Genomic DNA, 17,352 nt, shown 5'->3' with positions numbered 1-17,352 from the left:
CACTGAATCATTTCTGTCTCTTTAAAAGGATTCATTTCCTGATTACTGAATTATTTCAAACATGATATTTAACCTTCACCTTCTTTAGTTTGTGTGCACATTAAATAAGCTTGATAATTGAGGACTGTTGCTACATTTGGGAAATTCGGGACCCTGTTCAGAAAGCTATTGCTTTTATGAATTATCTCAGTGAAATAATTGATGCAAGAATAGCTGTGATTTTAAAATGTAGATGATTGGATTTATAATTTTGCCTTCATTCATTTCATTGGAAGATGCTTACCTGTCTTTCTGACTGCTCTGAGATAATTTTGTGTAGGTATCTAAACGTGCACGCAGTGATGTATTGCTATTTATCACTGTATTACTCACTGAGAGCCACGTCTGCTGAGATTTAAATACAAAATGCTCCCATAGGACAAGTTAATTGGCTTGTGCTTTTGTAGTTTATGGTGTCACTAAGCCCCTCAACACAATTCTAACACTGTACTGAACGGACGTTAATCTATTCTTATTACAATATTGACTTATCGTTGATATAACACCTACCTATAGCTGTTTCTCAAGAAGTCATTTAGTAACTCAGTGAGGATGGTAAATATTGTATCAACTTGAGACAGGAAAAAGTACTCCATGAAAAAGTACCACTTTAATGAAGTGTGTATGGATTTCAGCTTTCTAAAACACATGGTATTGTATTGAGAAAAATATTGATGCTGGCTTCATTCGAACTTCTACTTAGGACTGAGACAAAAGAAACTTAGTATCATAAAACTGCCCAGTGCAATGTTATTGTTTATTAAAGGCCATAAAATACACCTAGATTTGTTGCTACATTATAAGTCACACGCTTTTTCAAAACTAAGGTTGTAAAGACAGGATCACTCTTTCTTCAGTTACGTAGCCACAAAAATGACTGACTTACCTGTGCACTGTGTTTTGTCTGAGTTAGAAGGATATTGTTCTGAATTCAAGAACTAGAAACTGGCCAAAGTGGAAGCCAAGGGTAGAGTCATGGTTTAGCTTTACCCCATTGTGGATCTATTGACTTATATGCATATCGAGTCCAAACTTTAAGCACAAAGTCCATCTAAGGTTAAAAAAAAATACCAAGAAATTCAGGAAGGAGGTAGGAGTTTGAAATCTTCCTTGTTGGTGAGGGAGCTGGATGAGTGTGAAGGGATGTTCTTCAGGCCCAGTCCAGAGGGCTGAATCTCCTTGGTGGAGATATAGGGGTGAGATTTTCACCCAAGACAGCAGAAATCCAAGGAGGACAATTGCTGTCCTGACTTCCCTCCCTGTCAAAGGGTGAGTTCCTCTGAAACACAGTCTGGAAGATTTTAAACTCCCAGATCTCAGTCAGAGCTTTATTTGACTCAGACTAATTTTTTAGGCTAAGCTATAGCGCTGTCCCTCTGGCCAACCACAGGTTGTATGGTAAAAATGAGCGGTTTTATGTTATGTTACCTTTCCTGTTCCACTGGGACAGATCCAGCTAGGATGTCTAGAAAGCACAGAGCACATTGTAGCTGCAGCCACAACAAATAATGTGTGGGTTGGTGCGAACATTTTATCTGCAGTATTTATTAATTGTTCTATACTTCCTGACAGGAGAAGATGAGTGCAGCTGAATAGCAAGGAGTGTTAAGGTATGCCTGGGGAAATGCAGGAAGCTGAAAGGCAAGGCCTGGTGCTCTTAATAACCATTATAATAAATTAGCATATGATACAAATAATGCATCAGAAAAAAAAAGTAGAAAAAAAAGCTGTCTTGTAAAGCAGGACATAATTCTACGACATGTCTTCTGTCTCTAGATAAAGGTTTTGAATGGTTTTCCCAAGAAGAAGCTTTATGCAAATGCATACTGTCATCTGAATCAGATTAAGGGAAGAAAGACTATTTATGCATGAAATCCAAACATGCTTCTGGGAAAAGGAGAGGAGAAATAAACTCTTCTTCTCACCTCAAATACAATGCATGCACAATGACAAAAAAGAAATGAATGTGTTGCCTCTATTGCTGACACTAAGTGATTTCCCACTAACAATTAGCATGAATCATAATGATAAAAATGAGATGGAAAAGACCTATTAGATGATGTATATCTCCTCCATCTCCTTGTAAATACAGGAATCTCCCTAGTATTTTCTACTTGGAGCAGTTCGCTGCCAGAGTCTGTATTTTCACCAGTGCTGCTTCTCATGGGCATTAGCTAAGAACCTTAAATAAAATGTTAACAACTTTAAATAAAATGGATTATCTGTACTTTCATGCACCACAGAAGATGTATTCAACTGTATTCAACAGCACCATGGAAAGTAAGCAAACTGAAATACCTGATTACAATAAAGTTCAGTGCCACAGAAGCATTTTTGGGTAACTCTAAGCTGGTTTCAGTTAAGTGCAGAAGGTGCATAGGGAGGTGTTCATGGCTGCCAGATTTTGAGGTTTGTTCTATGCCACCTTCATCCCAAAGCCAGGCTAAAACAACTTCAGGGTTGCACAGACTCTTCCCTCCCTGGATTGGCCCCTACAATAATTTGTTCCTGTTCCCTTTCTTTCCCCCTAGGCAGTGCAGGAGGAGATGGTGTGCACCTGGCTGCATTGGCACTATTCCCACCCAGGCTCCCACGGGCTCTGGGCAGCTTTCAACCAGCAGCACAAGGTGTCAGGGATGCAGGCCACTGCCTAGTTCTCCATAACCAATGGCCCAAGCTTCAACAAGAACTTAAGATCAAGACTGGCACAAACCCCTTTCCAAATAATCCCAGCATCACAACACAGCTGAGGTGGGCAGTGTATTGTTGCTCTGGTCCATGCAGCCCACACCCTGCTCAGCAGGGACACCCTAAGCAGGGTGCCCAAGCCCACATCTGAGTGGCTTCTGAAGGTCCCTGAGGAGACCTTGCAGTCTCCATGTACCTGTGCCAGTGCTCCAGCACTTGTACATTGAAAAGCATTCCTGTGTTTCAGTTTGTGTTCATAATGGAGGGGTGCTCATAACAGTAATGCACCACTAGAAAAAGAGCTGCCTGGAGATGCCTTTGAAAAAAAAATATAGAGTCTAAGAAGGCAGCAGCCTCATGTGGCAGCTGCTGCTGTCCCAGGGAAGGGGAATGGAGCAGAACCATCAGCTGCACGCCTTGTGAGATGCCTGTGACTGAAGTGTCAGTGTGCACGCAAGCTGGAACAAATGTGAAGGCTGATGAGATGATTCCAGGCGGACAAAGTTTTAAAGGACATTGTTCCTCTGAAATGCATCATTCTTCTCGACGTGAGCTAAAATAATTTAGATCAGATTGACCCACTCTCGATGCCTTTATAATGCTTTTATTTTTAAAGGGATGTATTTTCTTTCTCTCATTTCTTGTAATGATTTCTATGAATTACAATGATCTTTAAATACTATTCGCTGCAGATGTTACAGGATTTTTAGGCAGAAATCCACCTTTATTTAAAACAGATAACTGGCTTTTAAAAACAAGATATTCCTGGTCCTGGCACAAGCCCAGCCATGGGTGTCCTGGTGTGTAACTCAGCCCCAAGCACTTTAAAAACAAGAAGTTTGCTGAACAAATACAGGCTTCACAGAGCTAGCGTGTCTGTCCCTGTGGACCAATGAACTTCCTTGTGACTCAAGATATTTTTAATTCTGCTCTGGACTTTCTCCAGGAAATCAGTAATAATTACTAATTGTATTTTTGTAAGCTAAATGAAAGGATGCATTCTTTCTTGAAATTCTCCTTTAGCTTTTGCAATTCATTATGTTGCTCTTTTGTGTGATTAATCCTTGTCTTTGTATTACAACTTCACTTAATCAAATAGTGGTGTGTAGCATGCCAAGGGCTCTTAACTGTGAGATATTTTCTCTTGGTTTATTGTCACTTTTTCCTTTTTTCCTGCTGCTTACATCTTTCCTAAACTTTGAGTTAAACAGTGTTTTACTGAAGAACCGAAGCATTCTGAAACCATCAGAGCAAATTTGCATGAGAGCTGTTGTGACTTGGCAGAACTCCCCTGCCATGTGTGGAGCTACAAGCTGATTTTTACCAGCTGAGGATATATCCTTATATCACATGCTAACATACTAACACCGCTTTCTGTAAGTCTGTTTCAAGAGAAGGTCAGTCAAAACCCCTAAATGACCTCAGGTTTTCTTTCTAAATCTTTCCTGTATGAAACACATTAGAAGAGACTTACCTGGCCACCTTAAATTGTGCATTAGAATTATTCTCTTGCAATGTGCGCATGCTGCAAATGTCAGGCAGAAAGAAGCTGGTATTGAGTGGTTTAGAGACAATCTTAAACACTTAGGTTACCGTGCAATTTTGTGGCAAGACTTACTTCTTCCTCTACAGCCAGGAAAAGCTTTTTCTGTGCTGGAAGTGCAGCACATCTGTCATTCCAGTATAGCATGGCTGCAATACGGCCAGCTTTAAATGTTCAAAAGTCAGGGGACTGCTTTACTTACTTTAAAATAAATCATTTTAGTTTCTAGTTTCTTATTTGTTTAGGGTACTCTCGAGTCCTGTTTCTAAAGGCCCCTCTGTATTTTAAAATGAATAAGGAAGAACACAGACTCAGTTAAGTTTAGTAGAGGTGTTAAACTCATGGAGACCTTAAGAGCAAGGTCTTACCAGACTATTGCCATGGCCACCCTGGGCTCCTTGAGCAGGGCAGAGGACGGGCATCCTGGCTGTGCCAACTCAGGAAGGAGAGGTGGGCTGAGCCCAGGATGCTATCAGCATTTGTTAGGAAGGCACTCAGAAGCTGCTTGTCTTTCATTAGGAATCGGTATCACAGCTTGCTAACAAAATAATAGATGAAAGCAATAACAAAGAGTCCTGTGCCAGTGTAAACATAGGCAGCTAGTTAATAGATAAGATATGAGAAGACGTTGATAAAATACCACTGCAATTCACTGAAAGACAAGCAAAACTTATTGCCGGTGAGCAATGCAGTGGATGCCTCTCCAAAGCATTTACAGAGTTCTTACTGCAAGGAGATTGAGCAGGCAGAAGAAAGAGGGCAAAAGTAGCATTTACATCTTTTATTAAACACAAAATAAATAGTGAAAAAGTAGCTTACAGTATTCAGCTGACTGACCCCCATTAGTAGAGGATGGGCATGCAGTTGTAACCTCTTGAAAATAAATAAAAGGTACTACAGAGTTGTATGGCCCTGCTTGCATGAGCAATGCCAGGGACCTGCTTCTTGAACCAGGTCCTTTATGCAAATAGTAGGTCACAAATGTGGTAAGGATTTATTTTATGTTGTTTCAAATGAAGATGGGTTGGCTGTATTCAGCATATTAAATCCTTCCTGCTGTTAAGCTTAAAGAAACTGATTCTCTTGTAACATATTTTGATTTGACTACTGTAGCTTCCAAGTGCTATAAAGCACTAGAGTAGTTTGCCTTGGCCTCACACCTAGTTACAGTAGTGCTAACTTTAAAATTGCTGAAGAAACCCACATCTGGAGTCAATTGAGTGAATTTTAACCAGCTTTGGTGGTAATATGCAAGTAATATTTCATCCTCGTGTGTATTTCACTCATCTTATAAAAAAGATGCCTCATTCCAAGGCTCCTAGACATATTTCTTTGCTGTCTCATATATCAAGAGTATCAGACTAAGCAGACTGCTTAAAACTGGATATGTCCAAACACTCTCTTATCCTAAACAACGGAGAATATTTTTTGCCAACACTTCCATTTCCTGAAGTGGAAAAAAAAATATATAATCCCAAAGCCTTGGCCAGATCCTGCTTCCCTTGAAACGCACGGCAAATTTGTCAACAAAACCCTCCCTGGCTCAGTGGCAGAGGGAGAAATTGAACAGCTGGAATTAACCAGCAGGAATAACGCGAAGTGGGCTGAAGCTTCAGATTAGTTTTAGTCTAATGCTCGGGTTCAAGGCTGAGCTCTCCTTCCAGTCCGCCTGTGCCAAACTCATGGAAGCAACATCCAAAACCAGAACCAGAAAACAGGCCCTTTCAGCGCTGGGTCTGGCTCTATGCCAGACCAAGGCTGTGGGCATCGGTCCAGGAATCCGGCTCTTGGAGGCACCCGCAGGCACCAATCCTAACGGTTTGAAATTCCCCTTTTCCACCATCAAAAATATTAGCCTGCTGCAAAGAAAGCACTACCATTTACAAGACTGCTGTAAGTGTCAGCAATTAATGCCCATTTACGTGCACTCGTATCTCTGACTGTTTGCAGGGGGATGTCCAGCTGTATGGGGGACAGGCACTCCACAAAACAAGCTCCCAAATTGTTTTTATTCTGTTTTTTTTTATCTGAAGGGACCACCACTGGTGCAAGGCTCATTTCTTGTCGTGCCTCAAAAAGCTATTAAAGGCAATTGTTGTGCTGGACAGACTGAGCGCTGCAATCCGGATGTGCCATCCTATTGGCGCTCCTGACATCGCCTCCTCCACCCCTCTCTGACATGAATTTAATGCAGGTGCAGACACAAGCCTCGCATAAGGGAGCAATTTTCTGATTCATTCATGTAAGACCCTGAGGGAGAGTTGGAACAAGATGTACAAAGGTAATGTGGCATTGTTAAAAAACTAATTTTGCTTCCATTTTCTGGAGCCGTAGTGCTGTGTTGCTTAGTTACATGAATCAGGAATTTAGCAGTAAACAAGGTATTTCACTCCTCAGTCCCTAGAGTTTTCATCTCCATTTTAAAAGCAGCTAAAATGAGCATCTTTTGCGTACTGTTGGGTCACTTCTTGCTGCTGCTTGAAGCCTTTGAACCTGTGGGAAGCTGGAGGTGGTGGTGCCATGGTTGGAGCCATGCTGCCCTCCAAACGCTGCCCTGGGCTGGAGGCAGGATAGACAGCTCTGAGTTTTGTTTTGGGTTCTGTTTGTACAAATGCTGACTGCACGGGTGCAGTGTCGTGAGTCTGCCAGCTGGACTACTGAGTTATTCGAGCCGTTGGAAATGGGAAAGGGGCTAATTATCTGGGTATGTTATTACATCACTAGTGGAAATTCTTTTTTTCTTCTTCTTTTTTTTTTTTTTTTTCTTTTTTGCCCTCAGGATCTACACTGCTGTGTCTGCTCAAAGCTGTTAAATATGACAAGGTCACTCACCCTGCTTTAGTAACAATGAGCACTAACAAATTTGGGGTTTACATGCATTGTCATTGCTTAATAGGGTCGTCCCTGTAACAGAAGCATGGCATGTGTTTCCTACCAAGCAAACCCCACAGTGAGTCAGACATTGGGTTGCATTGTACTCTGTTGGGATCTGATTTTAAAAACACCGGGACACGCAAATTTCCTGCTTATTTACACTCTACAAACAAGATTAGACAACTGACAGATATGGAGAAGATGGAGAGATGTCAGTGATGGAGAGGGGCTAAGAAGCGGGGCTGAAAGTCTGAACCAAATGCACTAACCAATAAGGCAAACTTTCAGAATATCTTTCTTCTCCCTTTTCCTTCTGGCTCTACAGATGGCTGGGGAGAATCTGTCTTTTATAGCCCCATGTACTGAAGTAACATGTACTTTTGATGTTTAGTCACCCACTAATTACTAGTCTTTCATTAACAGCAAAGAGACACAAGTGATGAAGTACTTGCTTATATCCCCTATTGTTGAGGCTTAAAAAAATAAATCATTAGCTACATGCTTGTTAAGCACGCTAAGACTGTTTATGTAAACTCCCCTGCTCTTATTTTGGCTCACACAGATGGTTAAGATACTTTAGCTAATATTTCTTACTTTAAAGAGAGAGCTAATTGCCTATATGTCAGATGTGCCAAGTATTGCTTGTGTTAGAGAGAATGGAAATTTAATTGTGCATGGCTTATCCTAAGATGTAGGTTGCTGTTATAGATTTGATGTTTAACTACTGATTTGTAAGAACATCATCACAGTTGAGGAAAACCTCTGTTGTGGCCACAGCCACTCAGGACTCTTGGATCTTCGGTTACTTGGGAACGGCCTTGGGTTTCTCCACTGAAAGTGCTCTTCAAGGGAATATTTGAAGACTGAGTCAAACGTTAGTAAGCAATACACTTGTTTGGTTAAGAGTTCAGCCTTGACCTCCATCTTTAAGCCCTTGTTCATTATTAATCACGTGTTTCCTGAATCAAAGAGAATATTTTTGGAGAGGGAAAATTGTTCTGGGACTGGAGCGTTGTATGCCAAACAGACTTGCCCAGATGACAAATAGCCTCTGCATGATAGCCAAGGTTCATCCAGCTGCTTGGCCCCATACCAAGTGATTGATGGTGTTGATGTTCTAAATAGGCTTAAGATATGCCAAATATCGGGGCTGTAACAAAGTCCTTCAGATATATACTGTAGATAGGCAAGAAAGCATGTTCCCAGCATATGGCAATTCTGAGAGCGGTGTCAGGATTATAAGTAACCTTGCAGGGCTTGTCTGGTTTCTTTCGAAGTTAGACAAAAACAGTTTTCTGTTCCGGAATGAGCAGGGTCACATGAGGTCTGCACGAAGCTTCCAATTACCACCGATTTTCTCTGTAACTGGACACCCTTCGGAGTTATAACAACATTTGATTTCTTAGCAGAGATCAATAAACTGTTTTTCTACCATGATTCTGAAGAGGAAAGAAGAATAGGATGTACTCAGAAGTTGCTGTCAAGGGGTTTTTTGATGTCTTAAAGGAATGGGAAATTCACTCCTGCGCAGTTTTATCTTGGAAACATGACAGTGCTGGTTCTTTATACTAACCCACAAAGGACTGTTAGATCAATATCCCACAAGATCAAGCAGCTGCACTGCAGAAGCAATGGTTTCATTGATCACTCCTTTCCCCCAGATCCTTTATTTTGTGTTTTCCCTTTGCTTGGGAGTTACTGTGGTTATCCGGAATGAGCCAGGAATTCCTGCTGTATGTGGCAGATTCTTGGGTGCTGTAGGACCTCTGCTCCTCAGCTCCAGCCAAAGGGGCCTCTTGGACTGGGTAGAGCCAGGGGTAGTAAGATTTTCCTCTGCTTGAAGCCAGCCTTCTTGGCATTTGCCAGGGCCTCATGCCCCTTGCAGAAGTATATTCCCCGGTGCACTCACCAGCTGGGGGATCACCCTTCCACCTGCCACCAGGTCCCTGCATCTCTGTGGTGCTCCTGGCCCAGTGAACTCACCATGCAATGCTGGGATCTCACTTTCTAGGAGATTAACCTGTCTTGCTTTAGTGCTTCAGTGTGAATGACTTTCTAAGCATGAAACTGAGGACGGTGCCTTTTATGAAGAGGCTTTGATGGTGCAGGATATTTCCTGGACAAAACCATTTTCTCAGTAACTGGAAGATGAGTCAGGATCATTCGTGCAAAGCCAGCTTCTCTGCTGAGTCACTCTGGTTTGAGCCAGCAGATCTCTGCTGGTCGCCACCACGTGAAGTGGCCAAGACAGCCTCTGCCATGCACCGGACCAGTAGAGCAAATTGGCCATGAAATAGAATCAAGTGACTGTAGGGCAATCAAATTTAGCCAGACAGTACCAGTAAACTCAGGACTGGCAATGCCCTGGAACACCAGCTGCATAACAAAGAATGGCATTTCGTAATAACTGGCTGAGTTTGGGGCTGCAACACGGAGCATTTGGCCCACGTTCCTTTTCCACCGGGCCTGGTTGTAACCAGCTTTATAAGACATCAGACGTTTGAAAATTCCTTTTTGTCATCCCCACAGGCAGGCTGGAATCAGCTGAAGTCCCAGAGTCTGTAACTTTATTTATTGCTGACTCACTTCTTGTTGGCAGGTTGCATGTTGTGTTGCGGCCTAGTGAGCCAACGGGCTGTCAGTGGTGATTAGCAATTAAGTCGTATGCCAGTCAGTGCTCCGCAGTGCCTCGAGTGATTTTGTTTGCATCCAGCCTTGGAGTGGAATGAGCCAGGTTTTAATTCAAATTGTAATTGAAGTGTGAGTCTGTGCATGGATGTTCTTATCTCTGCATGCTCTGTTTCAAGGGAGCTCAAACTTGTTCAAAGTCACTTGAGCTAAATCAAAAGTGAGAGTTCTGGGAATGAATGTAAAGTGAGCAATCGCTCATAGACTTGCTTTCAATCAATTCAGTGTATAAATGAAACCAGAACTAGCTTTTCCAGTGGGTTCCTGTTCGTGCATATCCCTCAGTGTGACGCATTTACTGGTGAGAACACAGTGCTAAGAGTAGGGCTTGTCATTGCCCCCTTCTTCACTCTCTTTTAATCTGATATTGAGGACATTAAGGCTCTGGTAGGACACAATGGGTATGTAGTCTGACCCGCCTACCACAACTCATAAAACTTATCTAATAACACAGGCATTATGCTCTTATCTTTTGCTCAAATTACAGCCCATATTTTGGAAAGACAGGCAATTGTGACTTAAAGGCTGCAAGTGACTGAAGCTCTACCATGTACCCATCCAAATCCTAATCCAAGGGTTAATTATCCTCTTTAAAAGAAGACTTATTTTCTCCTAGTTGCATGTCTAACCTTCTATGATGATAGCAAACTGTGATATTCCTTACTTTTAATGATTTTCAATTGTTGGGCAAAAATAAATAAATAGTATCCCTGACATTTCACTAATCTTACCAACTAATTGCAGCTGGATCTTCCTGTTTATTGAACAATTTCAATAAAATTATAGGATTAATTGAACCCAAGCTCAACTTTCACAGGTGCCCGTGAGGGTTATGGTCTACCTGTCCTTGTCATGGATCTGACACAGTTGCCTTTTGTGTTTCTAGGTGGGGTCTCCAGCAGTTCTCTCTTCTGACACTGCCCTTTGCATGGGACACTGACACATCACTTAATCATAAGGGGTGGCAGGTAAACATGTGTCATTAGGACAATGGGGAAAGTACTGACTCCAAGGGTGGAACAACTCATCTGAAGTGAAAGATGTAAAGATAAGCATAGAAAGTAGAATAGATAAAATAAATCTTCCATTGCTTTGGGATGCTGTAGCCTGGCCAATGGCTACAGCTATGGCTTCTGGAAGGAGAAGTTTTGAACCCTCTTCTCCTTCATAGCAGGAGCTGTTGGATGAAAAAGCTGGCTCCTCCCTCCCTGGGACTTCAGCCTGCTGCTTAATATGCTACTCTTATAAGTGGTCCAAAGGAGCATCTCATGTTGGGCAAAGCAAAATATTTTTTGTTTCTTATAGAGGATTTGAAACATTTCAAACCCTCATTTAAACTTTTCTTAAACATTTGCTCTTTTGACATCTAGTTCAGAGAATCAAAATTATCTAATAATCCCAGGTGGTGCTATCTTTTTAGGAAAGATTTGTGAATAGTCCATGCACAAGCTGTCAGGTGACTTGCTTTTCCTAAGAGGTCTTTACTGTAAAGAAAATTTAAGTGATCTTGTCTATTATCTTCCTTTCAAGTATGCTGATGCAGTTGCAGTTACATGGGAGTAAAATTCATGTGATGTAAGTTCAATAATTCTTTATACTGTAACTTGCATGCTAGGATCCTGCATCAACAGCAGTTCATTGATCCTCCTGAAACCTCCATTAGTGGTGGAAAAGCTGAAAACAAGATAGAAACCTGGATGGAATCAGTCAATAAATCAGCCCCTATTTATTTCAAATCAGTTCCTTGACTACACTTTATCTTCTTACTCCTTGTAAGGGAGAACATTTTGCAGCACTGTTATTACTGTAGCACTTCTGTAATTCAGACCCTGTTACTCATTCTTCTGGCCTTGTGGATTAATGGGATTAATTGGTCCCTGCCTTCCTTACTGTATCTTCGGAGAGATTTTCTGTCTCTCCTCTGCACTCTGCTGGGGTGGATTTCCTTGTTCCCATACGCCTTTCTCACATGGCAGGTTACGCAGATGCCTCATTCCTCCTGCTCTCCTGGGCTCTCTCCACAGCCTCTGTCATTCAGGAATTCAGTGCTCATCTTGCCCTCCTGTCAGTGCTGCAGAGAAGTACTTGGAGGTGTTCACACCGTGGAGTGCATTTGCTCTGACTTTCAGAAGTCAGCAGCTGCATTGGTCCATTGATATCACAAAGCTGGTTCTGGTTCTTGCCAACTGCCCTAGGTTTTGAAATGTACCTACTGAAACCGTGGCTTTGAATATGCCCTTCCTTTGAGTATTTGATCCGCTCTGCAGCTCTGAGTCTCCCGGTTATTTACAGCTGACTATTTGTATACTCAATGAGCTCCACTGTGTGAGGGAACTGTTCAAAAACTGTTTAAAAATACATTTTAAAGAGATGATTTCACTTCATGTGGCTTTTTTTTGCCAGCAGTGTGGTTTTTAAGAACATTTTTTCAAACCATGTAGCACACAGCTATGAAGCTGTGCCTTAAAAGGTGAAGCAGAGCCCTTCACTTGGGGAGTATGTTCAAGGGAGCTGCTGTTGGAACACATTGCAAGCCCTGTGCACTGCTTGAAGCCTTGGTGTGAATTTTGTTTCCCCGTGTAGGGAAAACAGAGATAAGGTTGTGCAGAAGCAAGAGGGAAAGGTTATTTAAAAATTGTTTCAATATGGCCCCTGCTATAACATTATCTGAATTGGCCTGGATATTTAAAAGAGAATTAGCCATAATGATCCCTCTCTGTCTCTTTTCCTCTTGTTTCTACTTTTCCCAGTGAAGGAAAAAAAATAAAAAAAATAAAAATTTGGGGCTCTCGTGTCAGGCCCATCCTCCCATTGCCTTGGGATGGAGCGCAAGACAAAAAGCCGCGCCAACAGAATCCTTCTCATCTAATCCTGCTGCCTTGATTAATGTCTTCTGCCTCCAAAGAGGTGAACTCTGGCATCCAGGCTCAGCTCCATGGGGGCTGAGCAGGCCGGCATGGGGACGGATGCCTTGGCTTGTGGAAAGGAGAGGTGGTTTCCCTGCCGGACGCTTGCTATAGACAAAGCAATGGTGCAGGGAAGTTGAAAGCTGTGAGGCTGCAGACAACCATCAGTGCCAGGGAATACATTCACTCCTTGTTCTATCTCCAAAGTAGGGAACGTATCACATTCTTAAACAACACTAAAATTTAATTTGGTGTCATTTATTATTTATATCTGAATCAAAATTACTTCAATAAAGCAATGAGCATATTTTCTCCCATCTTACGAATTAAAAAAAGAGTGCATCTTGGAGCAATATTTTTAGCCATGAAGAAAAGTAAAATAGAAATGTGCATTGCCATGATATGCTGTTGCAAAGCTAGGCAGCAGGCAGCGGTTGGTACAATTCCTAGCAGCAGGCTGGTATCTGCACGTTGTACGTATGCATACTTTGCATGCACTGCAGCAATAACTGGTGGCTGAGCCCCTTGTTTTCAAAACATTTGCTAAAAGCAGCTTTCTGGCCACAAGCCTTAAGTAGCTGCAGTTATTTGACTTCATTTTACAAGGAGCTTTCCTACTCTGCCAGACATTTTCTGCACAGTGCCATGACAATGAATTCCCTAAAAGAAGCCGTGTTTCTCAGGAGAGGTAATATTTGTTACTTGACCAGTTGATTAATCCAAAAGCAGTGGTGCTTTTCAACCTAATTTTTTTACTTCAGTTTGATTCGCATAAAACATCGAAGCACCGTATCTGTTCAAAACATGAATTCAAAGGCTCTCAAATATGCTTTTGAAGTCTGTGAAAATTATAAAGAAATTAAAGATTGTTCTCAGTGGTTCCTTCTGAATTTTGTGTGCCTCACTTTGTGCAGAATTACTTCTGTTCTATTTTCCCCGTTGGCTCCATCCAAACAAAATCTTCAGCTTTGTGCTTGCAATCCAAAAACCCTTTTAGTCTCCTTCTTCCTTGCCTTAAAATTTCACAAGTATTAAATTCCACACTGAAAAAGAAAAAAATTGCCTTCGCGCACTTCCACACAATTTGATACCAAAAATGTTTGGAAGGCAAAGTAACATTCCAAATGCTAGAAATCACCCCAAAAGGAAAAAGGAATCCGCCTATGGTGAGTAATTTTTGTTTTAATGTTTTCAAAAAGAAAGAAAGAAAGAAATTCACAAAACCAACTCCCAAACACTTCTTAAACAAAAATTTGGATAAAAAATAAAGAAGGTAGAAGTGGCTGGAAAAGATCTTCTGAGGAGTGATTATTTTTTCCCCACTAGCAAAATAGGTATGGAAAATGTAAGTATGCACAGCTGTGTTTATTTCAATGATTAGACATTCTATTTCTCTGTGACCTCTCTGCATTGAGCTGGCAAAGCACCTGGGTATGCTTAGAAGTGTCTCATTCATACATTTACATTAATTCAACTAGGACCTTTCTTTCTCCCTCTCGTGCCCTTTTCTTCTCTAAAGAGACCACAGGAAAGGGAAAAAAAAGGCAGAATCTGGTGCGCTTCTTCCTCTCTTTTCTTCTTGTTTACAAGGTGTTGGTTAAGACTCTCATAGTGCAAAGGCACTATGCCTTTGCACATTTTAAATTAAAATAGTAGCACTATTTTAACCAAACAGTGGGCATAAAATGTCCTTTTCAAGGAGGGAAGGGGCAGCTGAAGCGAATGGTGTGGTGCGACCACCCATGGCGTGCTAAGAGCACTACAGAAGCTAAGCCTGGGCATCTGCATCTCCAGTTCTCCAGTGCTGTACATGCGCTTGCATTTTATTTGTACCATCTATGTGTGTGCGTATAACCTGGGTTGTCTTTGCACTACTGCCTAACTGCCCCAGGTGCCAGTGATTTATGCTTACTTGATATGAAAAGGTTTGTTAACTGAAAAAAGAAGGCAGGCACAGAAATTCTGTAGTCCGGATTGTGTTACTGATGTAGAAGTGAAGCAGACTGGGGCTAAGGGGTTTCCTTGCTGTCATCGAGGAGGTTTGGTACAGGGCTGAGATGTCCCCTCAGTCTTCATTCAAAGCTTTACCTGTTTCTTCCCCTTCTTCTGCAGGTGGGCATCAGCTTTGCAGGCAGGTCTGATCTGCGTGTGCAGGCTCCAAAACTTTTTGATATGCATTACTTTCACTTCCAGTGTCACTGAAGGGAGAATTCCTAATAATTAAAAGCAGCAAGATCCATTCCAAACCGATTCCTTCAAGCTTCTTATGATATCTCCTACTGCTCTTTTGCATATCTAGGTATTTCAGAGTACAAACTACTGACTGTTAACCGTAGAGTAGGTTCTTTTAATAACTCCACCATAGCATTCTTTGTTTCCTTAGTTATTATGAATTTAAACTGGAGAAATATGACTATACATAAATAGAATTAGAGTAAATTAAATGACAATGAGAAGCATCTGTGCATAAGGCACTCATTTTCCTTTCCTTTCAGGCTGTCTGAATTCATTAGCTGGTCTCCATACAGTGTGCTGTGTACAATGCAGTGTCTCATATCTCCTCAGCTCTGTCAAATTAGCTTTCTCCTTGTCTGCTTCAAAACCATTATTCAAAAATTAGGAGTTGCTACAGTCTATTAGTCCATTTGGTTTACTATTTATTTTATTTTCCCCCTATGAGCATTAATTTATATTTTATATGTGATTAGGTTTTATTTGTATGTGTCATATCGGTCTTCTTTCCTAGGCATCATGCCTGCATAGTGCTGAGTGTCCAAAGCTTTTCACTAGAGACTGAGGCAGTGGTCCATGCTCAATACCCAGCCACAGTGTCCTGCCCCTCCAGAATCAAGCTGAATCAGCTCAGGACATATGTAAACATATAATCTAAGAGAAATAGTGATTTCTTGTACCCTTCCTGTGCAGCAAGGTTAACAAATTCTGAAACTTGAACACAAGAAAAATCAGCATGATAACTCATTTCTTTGTATGTCCCCCGAGATCACCCTTCAGAGGTAGGAAAATGCAGACACGTTGAAAAGGCTTCACAGCAGAGCAATTCAGTAATTAGATTTGTAAGGAAGTGTAAAGAAAAGATTTAACTCTGAGATAAATGGCTTTAAGAGCATTGGTTTGCCTGCCTTTGGCTAGCCTGGTATGCACTGAAATCTTCAGAGCCAGATCTGCCCAGTTTGTTATGCAGAAGTGAGATAAGCAACTTTGGCAACAGTAGTCATACATAGAAGCTGGAAGAAAATGAAGGGAATGAACCAGAAAGTGAGGCATAAAAGCCTCACTCATAAAAAGATAGGCTGGATAGAAAGGAAGAGAGAGCAGCTTCCGTGATGCACAGTGATTTCTTCTTCTGGAACTGGGATGCATAATTAAAATCTTTTCTTTGCACTTGCATTAGAAGAATCTTCACACGGGACATTGAGTACGAAGCCAGGCAAAGCACAACTTGATTTTGCATTGCTGACCTTGAAGAGGTAAATGCATAGAGAAATTCCCTCCTGTGGCAAAGCCCAGCCCCTAATATTTTTAGAACTGAGATCATCTCACACATCCAGTTTCAATGTTGCTGTAAATAACTTGTCCTTCTGAGCATGAACAAAAGCATCCCAGCAGGGACTGTAAGCAGAGGTGCTGCCAACAGCCATGATAGAGGACACTGAAGGGAAGCATCCCCCATGCCTCCAGAGAAACCAAACACTGGGTACCATTGCAGCTCTGTAGGGATTTTCCTCTTCTCAGCAGAAGAGAGAAGGGATGGATCTGAGGGTCGGCTGTTCAGATGCATCTGAGGCATTTAAGCACCAACTCTTGCTGAAATGTAGTGATGTCCAAATCCCTTGTGGCGACCTCTTGTTGAAACCTGAGGAGATCATCCCCTTTGTGACCATAGGAGCCCAACCACCTTGGGGAACCAATGTGATAAAGACAGGCTTGAGACAGGACACCTTGGAAGCATCAGGGGACACATTTATGAGCTCTTTGGAGCTCAAAGCACATTGTGAGGGCGTGGGAAGGGTGGCTTCCCCAGCCCCTGGGGCTGGTGGGAGGCTGGAGGGAAGGGGTGGGAGCCATCAGCCTCCATGCCCTGGCCCCAGGCGGAAGGTGCTGCAGTGAGCCTTCACCTCCCACCTTTCAGCCACATGAAAGCCTGATTATTCACGCTTGATGCGAGCAAGGTAGAGCCCTGCTACCCACTTCTGTTGGATCCCTGTTCTGAGGGGCTCACTTAGCCCAACACCACCAGGTCTCTGGCTGCCACTGCTCCTTCAGCCTGCAAGGGCCAGCGGTGGCTTTTTGAGACACTAGGACATGGCCACGGCTGAGACAAAATGGTAAAGTTGGAAATTTCTTCTGCCTTCACAAAAGCAGTAGCCCTCAGTGAGCTGCTGATAGGCCAAAATGAGAGTTTGCTACAGCACTGCATTTTCCTTCCTGGGCTTCCCTGCTGCTGCCTCTCACCCCACCAGGGGGATGCAGGTGACATTTTGGTCAGAACTGGCATTAGATGGGGTTGGGTGGGAGCTCTGGTGGCTGCAACTCAGCAGTCAGCCTGGGGACCAGAGGACAAGCGGAGATGCTTCATTACCCCAGAGAGCAGCC

Source organism: Coturnix japonica, chromosome 2, assembly GCF_054131305.1.
Source record: "Coturnix japonica strain WE chromosome 2, WE-NBRP24, whole genome shotgun sequence".
NCBI lineage: Eukaryota > Metazoa > Chordata > Aves > Galliformes > Phasianidae > Coturnix > Coturnix japonica.
This window is presented reverse-complemented; position numbering follows the sequence as displayed.